Here is a 12,605-nt window from a genome sequence, read left to right as displayed (position 1 = left end):
TCAACTGTACATCACCTGATTAAAGTGGAATTTAACGTTATAGATTAAGACCAGTGCATGCATCATAACCCATGCCAAATGCCCTAATGCATATCCTAAGCCTTTTAAATCTGAAATAACCCCTGGTTAACCTCCCGCTCCCATAAGGTATATCATGTGTAATCATGAGGAGGTTGCATGTCATGGCACAGTAGTAATCCATATGTGCTTGCTGTATCGCTAACGCCTTTAGCGCCCATCTGTCTTTTTATAATTGAGGTTTATTCACTCGTATTGAAGAATCGTATAGAATGGCGTATTAGCATGCTGACATTAGCTTTTAGCTCAACACACAGCTATGGCTAGGTACAGCCTTATAAAAATGTTCTTTATATATTTCTGGAAAATGTTTGCCGTATTTTAAGTGAAGCTGAAGCTGAATCACTTTATCAGTCACGCAACACATCTGCAGCATCCAGGTGTCATATCTGCTCAGGGCCAGTGCTGCATATTCCCTCCATCTCTCGCTCGCTCGTCTGCGCTATCTTAATTTGAATTAACCGCAGTTTAACCTCCCCAGTCACATAATGTTTATTACGTGTACTCATAAGCTGGTTGCATGTCTTGCGATTGTAATAATCCATACGTGAGGATTGAATCCCCAAAGCCTTTACATCCCATCTGTCTTTTTATAGTTCAGGTTTATTTACCCATAACAGAAGTGCAATCAAATATGTCAGTAGCCATTCGACTCACTGTAAAGAAATTAACATCATATAGATAATATTTAATTGATATGTTGGCAATCAAATAACAAGGACCCTTGTCTCCCCAGATTTACCCGCAAAACTGATGGCACTGACCTCAAACTGTGTAAACCAGTTAACACGACATATTAGCATTCTCACATTAGCATTTAGCTCAAAGCGCTGGAGTATGTAAGCACGTCCTGACATAGTTACTAGAATGACTGCCCTATGGTCCTAAAAAAACATTTAAGTGATTTGACCTTCCACGGGAGAACAGTTAACTGCAGGCCTCAGCATCCAGGCTTCAAATCCCCCATCCTCACCACTTCCATCACTCCAGCCCCTTCACTATTGACTATAAAATGTCTCTGTTTTCATCGGGATGCTGTGACCACCGTTTGTGACCTCATTTTCATGGGGAATTTCATATGTATGATGACATTACACGAATGAGGAAGAATGCCCATTCTGCTTTAATGCTTCTGTTTATCCTCAAAGGTAGAGTGGAGGTGATTGTTTTTTTTTTTTAATCCTTTCAAGAACTGCAAAATACAAACTGTGTCGCATTTTATTCTTGCAACAGTCCATTGATCCACACAATCATAGCAGAAAATAAAATCCTTTTTAAATTGACCCGAGTTTGACCGCCAACAAATATCTGCAGAGTAACTGGCTGCACTTTGTCCTCGTACCTTTTCTGCCCTTGTCCAGTCCTGAACATGATGTAACGCATGAATTAAGGCCACAGCGGTTTCAAGGACAAAGCAAGAATACAGCCAGCAACTTGTAATGACGCTAAGAGTGGAGGCCTCTGAGTTTTATTCATTTACAGCTGTCAGGTTAATCTCATACAACATGAGAGAAAGTGGAGTGCAGCCAAGTCCCGCTCTGCAGCCCAGTCCACTGCAGACCAGTGAGGTCACTTTGAGGCGTCTCCCTAGGAGGTTTCCAAAACCAGCCATTTCTCCCGCAGTGTAGGAAGTGAACTTGAGTAGCCCTTTGTAAACACTCAGGGGAATCTGTCTCTGTGTGACCACGGGGTCACGGGCGCAGCAGAAATGAGTTTCTCACCACCTCCATCTGGAATATGGGCGTCACTTCCCCATTCCCTTTTGCATTTTGCTGGTATATTTTCCATTGGGCTTTGTTATTTCAAAACAGGAACAGGAATACATTTTTAATTGAAAAAGTGCAAGAGAAATATTTCCAGCCATTCGTTATTCTGGGAGAATCTAATTAATTTCGCCTCCATTAAAAGTTGTATCTGATGGGGGAATTATCTGCAGTGAGAAAAATGGTCGTTTGCTTTGTTTTTTTTTTTCCATTTGCTCTTGTGGCGAATGTACCGACGCCGTACAGAAATCACTTGAACCCATCTGCGTTAATGAGCTGTCAGGCCTAGTGAACATCTTGCCATTGGTGATAAGGGAAATCCAGTAAAAGAGCATGAACAGTCGCCTTGGGAGTCTAAGCCATGCTGCCCTCCCTTTGTTTTTGTTGCCATGGTACTGGCTCATCCATTCCCCGCGTTTCTCCCTGGCATTTCACAGTCTGGGAAGGGTTACTATTACTCATACGATGGGAGACCTCCCCTCCGCTCGTCCCCCGTGCAGCCTCCGGCGCACCCAGAGTGCCCCATCAGCACCGCCGTGCCATCTGCAGGCACGAACCTCGGAGCGAAACCCACTGGGTTTATCTGTCATGGAGCAGGCCGCGGCAAAGGGTGAGGTGAAAAATAACCTGGTTCCTCCAAAGACCGGGGAAAAAAAAAAAAAAAATCCCCAAGAGTAAAGGAAATGAACTGACAAAGAGAGGTGCACGGTTGTTGTTCTTCTTTTTGATGGGTGCTCTTATTTAAGCAGCCTGCTGCTGGAGTGTGTGATGTCTGTGGCAAAACAACCTGAGAAGCTATGATAGCTCATTCTGTGCAGGCTCCATGCTAGGTCAACAAAAACACTCCGAGAGATCTGCTGCTGATGCTGCGCATGCTGAGGGTTTGACACTAACAGTGCTTGTTCCAGTTGCATGTTTCTCTCTCTCTCTCTGTTCATGCATGAATTCATAAAACGCTGTAATGAAATCATCAGATTTAGGGTCTGGCAGCACCTGGAAGGTAAGATGATGAGGAACAGCGTGCTTCTGAAAGGTGTCCCGTTACTGTCGGCACATTTGTGACTGCTTTTCCAAAAATAGTCTCGTCGTCTCCTTCCATCCATCAGTGATGTGGTTGACTGCCTCGCTATAAGCAATTACCGCTCCAATTGGGCTTAATGACACAGAGAGGGAGGCAGATCTGCTGCTTGGGGAGCAGCTATCTGCTATTTATAAATCTTTTGAGCCGACACCTGACGCTGCTACATCAAAGCCGCGGAGCTCCGGTGAGAGCACCGTGATCCTGTCTGCCTGCCAGGGATTGGCTCAGGTGTTGCTCCACCACAGCATGACCTACTTCTGTAGCTGGTCGACCTGGACATGCTTTATGGCAACAAACATGAACTCGCTGTCATTGTTTTTTGTCTGCAGCGTCACTCTTATAGCAACCGGCTACTCGGTGCAAACCGTGGTTTGAATTCATCCGCACTTGAGCCTTGCTTAAACTGCATTTAGCCAATTATTCCCCTGTTAAGGATACTCCCTGCATCAGGACGAGGCATCCGTCTTTGTCTGTCAGCGCTCGCTCCAGCATGGTGGTTCTTGTCAGCTTCAGCACGAGTATCCACAGACTGATTGATATCTCCATTGGCACTCCCACTCAGGGATAATGAAAATGAATGACGGCACGCGCGGAGCGTTCTCAGACTCTCCATGCTACATTAACCACTACCAGCAGAGTTTTTGCCAGGAGCGCAGCTCCGCTTCCTCTCCTTGCGGATGTCCCACATGGATGCGGTTTGGCAGCTACACTTTACTTTTAACATGACCGTGTTTGACGTGACCACTAAAACACAAACAAACCTGGCACTTTAATACAGCCAAGCCACTTTGTGGCAGGTGTTAGGATGAAGCAGTCAGCTGGGGTCTGAACTGTTGTTGCTGTTGTTGTCTTTCAGTCCTTGTCGTGACACTCACTTGTTAAGTGTTTGACTGTGAGATGACAACCTGACCATCCTTTTAAATTCTTTCAATGTGTTGATAGCAACGAACCAACAGAGAATTCAACAGCTCAAATCTACGCTTTTTTTATGTTAAAGTTTTATATTTTATCACCACAAAATGGCCTTAAAAAGAAGCTAATATTTGTTGGATCTGTTAATATCCTAACAGCTTTGCCTTAAAAGGTGAGACGGTTTGTTTTGTTTGCCCCCAAGGGTATAATATCATAGATGTCAACGATATTTATAATTTCTCAAAACCTTTTATACAATTATAAATGTGAACCTTATAATTACGGGAAAAAATAGCATTTCAAAAGTGACATTTGTACGTGTAACTTGTCGATCAACAGTAATGTCCTATTGTGTGCATGCAAACATGAAAAAAAAATAAAATTTGCCATTGGATAGACAACTGGAGACCTGGGCTACTCTCCAGTTCATAAAGGCTACACTAACGACTAACTCTGAGCTTTTGAATATCTGTTTGTAATTAAAGGAAAACAGAAGAATATCTATGATAAAGTACTTAAAGTATGTATCTATTATATATTAAGATAACACTTGTAGTGACATGACATGTATAGTTATGTGCATTAAAATACGATTATAATGTGTCGCATATAAAACACCAGAGACTACAGATTTCTTGTTTTCCAATATGCTCAGAAGACTGTTGCTTGTCTTTCACACTTCCACTTCACACACTCATATCTATTCTCTTTGCCAATTACACATCTCACCCACTCACTTTATTTGGAATTAGAAGCAAACACGGCACATTCCTCTGTTATTATTAGTCCAGTGTTTTTTGTCTGAATCCAGGCGCATTTGATGGAGTGGCATGAGGCGCGTGATTTCTAAGAAACGTCCTGTGAAATACCAGAGTGGCATTTATCCAGAACGACCAGAGCTTCGTATGGTGAACCACGCCAGCCGAGAGGAGAGCGGTGGCTGTATCTGACCGGTCATAAAGACATTGATTTGAGGTGAGAAATAAAAAGGAAGGACGGCGACTGTTTACAAATGCCACGCTGGTCCTGACGCACTCGTGGAAGATAATATTACATAGCTCCAAGAACACCCGGGCTCCCACCGTTGGAAGATAATGGAAGGTGACTTTTACAAATGTGAAGAGGTGGCCTTTTCGCAATGCATTTAATCAAGTGGGCCGTGGCTTCGCTGATTGTCCAGGCCACTGGTGCATGCCAAATTGTTCTGCTGGTAATCCATCCAGATAGTTGTAATAGTGATATTTATGAAACGATGATTCTCTCTTCTGTGCTTTTGGACAAACTACTGACGCCATACACTATAATCCACAATGTGCCTGTGAAATCTGTTGAAGAATATTAAAAAATAAGGTGATCCATTTCTTTATGACATCTAATAGACAGCTGTGAGAGAAACCAGGTACATATCTGTGGCTGTCAGTTTCAGACAGTGGTCTTTTTGCTCCTGAGACCCCGCGTCCTCATATATTGACAATAAGTTTTTATCGCAGCTTATTCTGCTTTATTTAAACCTGTTGTCCTCATTAGTGTACGCTTTAGTCTGCCATCCGGTGCTAGCAAAGGGTAAAGACACTAGTCACTGATAGCAGATTCACTCCACAGGTGATCACAGGACAAAGGACGAGGTAGAAAACATCATTGAATTTTATGGTTGAAACTTATTTATGCTTATTAACGTTTCTACTTTCACACGACATGGAAATGCAATATATTTCACCAATAGCAACGAGTTACAACGATGCTAATTAGCAAGTAAAGTTTGAGGACGTTGGGACTTAATTGTTCTGTCTCTGCTCAGTCATGTTCAGGTATTAAAATAAACTGTTTCATATTTTTTCACACATTGGTTGACATTATTATCATATAAATAATGAAATAATCCCAGTGTCCACATACGAGGACATAGTTTTTATACGTCTTAGGTCTTACTGATCCTGACACATACCAAATAAAAGCTTGAGTCTCAGGAGGTTATATTAGGTTAGATTCAACTTTATTGTCATTACACATGCACAGGTACCGAGCAACGAAATGCAGTTAAGCATTAACCAGAAGTGCAGATAGCAGCCAGTATATGTAGCATAAATTGTGTGGTATTTAAGAGGTAAGATACAGGTTGGTTTTATGGCATATGGACAATATTTACAGATGAAAACCTATGTACAGGTGAGACCATAGATATAGGTGAGCGGGCAAAATATATACAATGATTGATTGAGGTACTATGAATATATTATACAGATAGATTTGTGCATTTAATGTTAGCAGACTATAAACACTAACTATGATACAATTTACACTAGAGGAAATGGGCAGATTAAAGCATTAAACAGTGCATACATAATAAGCAGTAGCTACCTAATGTTACTAAACTAGTGCAATATTTGTGTACTATGTGCTAGTGCTGTGCAAACAGATTGTTTAAAGTGTGCGTGTGCAGAACTGTGCAGGGGTGTAGTGGTGATGGTTTAACAGTCTTCAGTCAGAGAAGGAGAGATGGATTTGGAGTTTAGAAATTAAATTAATGAGGAGTTGTTATCTTTGTCCTGCAAAAGAGGATTTTCAGTTAATCACAAAACAATGAATGAAAAGAATCAGATACAAAACTACAAAACATTTACTTTTTAAAAGTTGTTGATTATCAGTTTCTTCCATTTCTTCTCAGTCACTCAGTCCTGCTGATTTTATAAAAACAGAATTTTAAAAATTTTTATTTCCTACTTTAAATTGTGCCTCCAACATGACGGCTCCTCCATCTAGTCTCAATCTCCATCTGTGCTGCACACTCTGAGAATAACAGCAACTAATGCATTGACCCCTTAACCTGTGTTCCTGCAGACCACTGAGAGAGTGAGTCTGATGCCTCTGGATAGACTAGACAATAGATGTAACCTCCATACAGCTGGAAAAAAGAAAAAAGGAAAAGAAAGAAAAAGAAGCAGCTTAGTCTTTCAGTGGGGGAACATGACTACACATTTGAGAGCTTACTTTATCCTAGCCGAGTGAATCATATTCCATCTCCTCCGGGAGTTAGTCATTCTGTTGAGTGTCCGTCTAGACTTAAGTGCATCAAGATGGAATTAGTTTTAACATAAACTGAACGTTGGCTCAACACCAGGTGCTAAAATCGTGTGAAAAATTGTGAAAAGGCGATCCGTTTGATTGACGTGAGTGCTTGCTATGTTCTTTCCGCCTCCTCTCATCAGGCTGTTTAGGTTAGATGAATTAGTCCCGAGGCAGGAGCTGTTCTCCCCGTGACCGGTTAACGCCGCAGAAGGTCAACGTACCACTGGTGGCAATGGCAAGACTTAACAAATTGTTGCTGCACGCTCTCCTCGGGGCAGGCAGACAGACATGGAAGAAGGCAGTATGTATGATGTATAGGTTATCCTGGTTCAGCTGACAACTCTGGATGTTTCTCCCATAATGCAGTAGACTGTATCTATACTCGTCCTACAAGGCAGTGCTTTGTCTTGTCTTTATAAGAACAGTGAGCCGCACTGCAAATTATATCTGTCAAGCCTCCTGCTGCACTGTAGTTCCTTGACTGTCATACTTAGAAATATGATTAATCACAATTAAAGATCATTAATTTTTAATCTATGTTAATAGCATGAACTGCAAACTGAGTATCTTGACATATCGTTATTAAAATGTTCACACGATTGTACAGATTCACACAATATAAATACTGAAGATGATGTATATGATGTATATTTTCAAGCTATGGTCATCTGTTCAGTAAAGTATAAAAGCCACAGCTAAGATATTTGTATATATAATGTGTATCTTAAAAACTGAATGACCAGCAATGGTTAGAAAACAACTATAAAATGAGAAATTAAGCATTTTATTGTCTACACTAGTACTACAAAGATCAACCCTGCGGTTACAATGCCATTCAAAGGGTTAAATCTGCAGACAACTGCTAAATAAGCACCTTATATTACTAAGGTACTAAAGATTACAACCCATTTTATTCAGTTACTAACAAACATTTTGACAGTAAACGAAAACACTGAAGTTACTGACAGCTTAAATGAAGCAGAAAAATGTCACATCTTTTCCAGACAGGCAGTCGTTTTTTTTTTTTTTTTAACAGCAGATGGCCTCTTTAAGCACGCACACCGTGACTTCTTCTTAGCTCAGCGGTATCCATCCGGACCAAAATAACGTCTGATTCTAACGTGGGGACGTAAAATGCGCAGCATTCATGTTCGTCAGTGGCAGTGGAGGTCTGGAGACGAGAAGCCAGTTTGGCGACGATTTCTTTCAATCAAGAAGTTGATTTTGTGCACAATTCAAAAACTGGAAGCCTTTTTACCCTTCCCACAAAATCATTCCTTTTTTTCTGAGGTTCAATTAAGATGATTTGAATGAATGAAAAGACTGTCACTTAACATCAACGAAGTTTGACGACCAGGTGATAATTGCAGCAATTGGGGCTCAAATGCGTGCCGCATAAAAATGAATAGCTATTTTTCACACAGCATTTTTTCGTGAACACCCAGAAGGGGATGACTGACTTACTCCCATCATCACACCCAGGAACACAAACATTTGATTTGGCACCTGAACAGTGAAGCCACATGTTCACCGTTTTAGAGAGGGACGTTGCATTTTTCACAGCACACACGGTACACGTCGCCCTCGGACCTGATTTTCATGCAAAGATGTCAAATATTTCATGGCTCCTCTGATGAGAAGATCCGTCGCTTTCCTTGTAGTAATTTTAATCATTTCATGAAACTGTGAAGGTGTCACTTTGGGCCTGCAGTAATTGTGATGGGCATTTCTCGCTATTTCCTCAAATCTTACAAACCAAACAATTATTCGCTTAATTGAGAAATTAATCAGTAGATGAATCCTTTAGTTGCAGTTTTATGCAAATTAGATAAAAAAATAACACAGGGATAACAATAACACAGCTGCTGAGTACTTGCTTTTATTTAAGTAACATTTTCAATCCATGGACGCAAAAATGTCCTACTTTGGTCCACCTGTCCACGCGCAAATTACGCCGACTGTAAATTAGATTTGTCGGATTTGAAAGATGCAGGCGTCAACTGACAATCAAATGAGCACTTCATTTGAAGCGCACTGCCAACTTAAAACTGTCACCGGTAAGAGAAGGCGCCGCATCTCTGGTGCATCATGGCAGGACACGCTTGCGTTTCCCGCTCAGATCCATCTGCGCGTTTCTGCTCCGTTAGCCGTGAGACAGCTGATCACATCTGGTTCGGCCGCATACCTTCACGTCTTCCTGCTGCGGATCTCACTGAAGTGAGCGACATCACCAGAGAAACGGACTGGAAAGATGTTGTTTGTGCGGAGATTTATGACACCAGCGTCTTGCCGGTGACAGAATGTGCGCATCAGCAGTGGGCTTAAATGCGTTTGTGTGCGTTTAAGTACCCTCAAGTGGCGAAATGCACATAGGAATGAATTAGGAATGAGGGAGGAACGTGTGAGGGAGAGCACCTGGTGGAAAGCGTGCGAAGAAAATCGAACAGAAAGTGGTCGAGTGCAGCTAAAAGCGGCTGACGGAGTTAATTTGGCTTCATCGTGCTCCGTCAGGGCTTTTTCTTGCTACAGTCGGTACTGGATCTTCTAAGTTTGAGGGCAGCCGTGCGCCTGGCTGATGGGATGGCGACGGAGAAAAGCAGATGGAGGATTAAAGCTGGCCTAATTGCCTCTGCCCCGCTCATATAGCCCCCATCTGCTGAAAGGGGATCCTTGCGGCTTTCTCCTCCTCAGCACAAGCCTGGATTCTCCAGAGCTGCCATTGTCTGGATATGACTGATGCGCCCATTTCTGACCTTTACCTCGATTCCAATCCAAATCCTGGAATCGTCGCACGCCGCCTGGATCTCGAGCGATGGCGGTATAATTAATTGTGATATGATAATGGAGCACGGGCCACACAAATTACAACATAAACCTTTCAATATTTAATATTCATTTGGCTGCCATGCAATGAAACACGTGATCAAATGCTGATTTAGACGCGATGTCTGGGTGCTGCGTTTTCTTCTGCTGATGAAATATCTTTCTATACTTGTATTCGCTGGCTGCCCGGTGGCAGGCTGAAGCATTCAGAGTGACAGCAGGTCCCCTCTGCAACAACTGTCAGACCACATCAGCATTTAGACTCACTGTGGCTTAAACTGCACAGTTTTCATGACGATGCATCTTAGTATGCCTCATATTCTTTGTGAGCTTCGCATGTGTACATTAGGTATGGAGCTACGATAAAGTAAGCTTAGTTTTCCTTAAAGACTGGACCTCCGGGAGTGCAGCTATCATTGTTCTACATTAAGGTAAACACCTCCACCCCCAGCTTTAATCAGCCTTCAAATCACTGGCTTTGCTTCTTTCCTTTTCCCTCTTGCTCTCTCGCTTATAACAAGTGAATATTGTGATCAAAAAGCTCTTTGAGAAACATATGGTGCTCCAATTTTGCTACAGATACTTCCCGCTTCGGTTCCCGTATGGTGATCCGCCTTGGGGTTTAAAAATGGCAACGCTATTGTCCTGCGAAAACGGCTGAAGGCGTCTGATTTAGAGGTGATTAGTGGTGCGGGGGGACAGGGCGACAGCATGGTGTTTACCCCGTGGACATACAAGTTTCATGAGGGAAATAGCCTCAGGGGAGGATTTGAAACCACTCCGCATTCAGTCCGAGATAAAAGCGGCTGTGGCCGGTTGAGACAGGCAATTTTGCTGCCCTAAAGCATCCAGAGGAACGAAGATCTAAGCACAAAGGCGGTTTTAAAAGATTTATTGTACTGAATTAAAAAGCCGCTGATCACTGTACTGTTCCACCGCGAGGACGGTGGATTTTCTGGGGGGCACGGAGGGCTTGTGAGCTCATAGACCGATGCACAATGGACCATTTCACTAAAGGCCAAACCATAAAGAAGCACTCGGGTGTGGATGATGACAGACAAGGAGAGGAGAGGAGTGGAGATTGAGAGCTGAAAGCGTCCCTCTGCGACCCACTTGTAGCCTCTGGAGTCCTCCTGCTGCTGCATTTACCAGTGAGACAGCACTTTAACAAAACTGTACAAAACCAACTAGACACAGACTGACCTACATACAAGAACCCTTATTTAAGCAACATAATGCAACTGTTTTACCTTGAAAGAACAGATTGTAAATCATTTAGACGGCCTTATAATAGGGAGAATTCAATCCTGCTCTGCTCCATGAAGGCCCGCTATGGGCCTGTGTACATTCACCCACTCAGGTCACACAAAACCACCTATGGGCCTTAAGCTAGCTTTAAGAAGAAGCTAGCATGGTATTTTCAGTGTGCACATTGTGGCGGATTCAGAGAAAACAAAAGGTGGCAGAGCAAGATGTTGGATTAGAGTTAGGGGTCAGGATTAGAATAAATCTTGGACTGGGGAGAATTTTGTGAAATATGATGATATTGAATATGATATACTGACAGACACTGAGCTAGCGTTCGAGCTGTTGGAGCTGGCTTGTTTGATGATTATCTGTATGTGCAAAGTAGTAGTAGTAGTTTTTGATCAGAAACCAAGACACTAAGTGTGATTCATACTCCCACACTGGTTCTAGCAGAGCTTACACTTGTGGCCTTCGCAGGTGTAAGCATTTATATCTGCGCACCAGTGTGTCAGCATTGTTTTGCCATCACGCCACTACGACTCTAGTCGGCAGCTAGTCAGTTTCTCCTTGTATTTCAGATAGTAGCGCCTGGAGCGGCTCCTGTTTGAGTTGGAGTTAATAAATGTTCATTGAAATCACTGCGACTAAGAAGAGAGAGAGAGCTTGTCTCAGTGGAGAGTAGGAGCCAGAAAGGGGGAAGATTTTAATGTGCTTATCCAACCACTTCAGGCCCCGTCACAGTTCGTGCAGTCTGCAAAGACACAATGTGAAGTTACATTTCTGGGAAGCTGCACTTCAGGTCATAGCGTAGAGTTGAGCGTAACACAGATCTGACACTGAACCATGAATCAGGCCTTAGCTGCTAGCGAGACACGTTATAACAATGATGCAAAAGAGATTTCCACTGTAAAGTTCTATAATAAATAAATAAATAAATACAAATTCTTGCACAAATTAGCTGAGTAAAATGTTTCTCTCAGTGAGGATCAGGCCTTACGAGGCTAATGAGCTCTGGTCCCTGATTGCATTTAAGTGCTATGAATGACAGACGGGGAATGCCCTTTGGAAGAACGTTTGAATATAATGGCCGGCGTGTCGGTGTGAGTCCCAAATGTGATACTGATTCTGAGCCCTGAGGCACATTACAATTTGTCCATCAGCTTCATGCCGCGGATCACTAATGGGGCCAATGTCAGCAGCAAGACAAGTGGGTCACCTGATAGACGTTTGTGTGAAACATTCCTCAATCTTTGGTAACTTTTTAGATGAATTGCGCAATCGCAGCCTAAAATTTGACAATCTTTTTGCATTCAAGGAGACAAGACTTTATCTGTGTGGAAGCTGGAATTGCACCAATTACTAATTTGGCTTTGTATAATTAAAATTAGTGTTGTGTAACTCTCTGTGTAGAATCACTAGTTATTACAAGATCAACACACTCATTTACTTTGCTAGCTGTGTGGGCTAATAATGGAACCACAAAAGGTGCATGTGGAGCCTTTTAGAACAATATGGCCCCTAAGAGGGTGATTTGTTGGTTACTAAATAGACTGAATATGAATGGCCACAGGCTAGCATGTCATTTCCCCCGCTAACCCCACCTCATGACATCTGGGCAACAAATTAGGCCCCCG

Source organism: Mugil cephalus, chromosome 13, assembly GCF_022458985.1.
Source record: "Mugil cephalus isolate CIBA_MC_2020 chromosome 13, CIBA_Mcephalus_1.1, whole genome shotgun sequence".
NCBI lineage: Eukaryota > Metazoa > Chordata > Actinopteri > Mugiliformes > Mugilidae > Mugil > Mugil cephalus.
The sequence above is the reverse complement of the archived record's forward strand: the minus strand, read 5'-3'. Positions refer to the sequence as shown.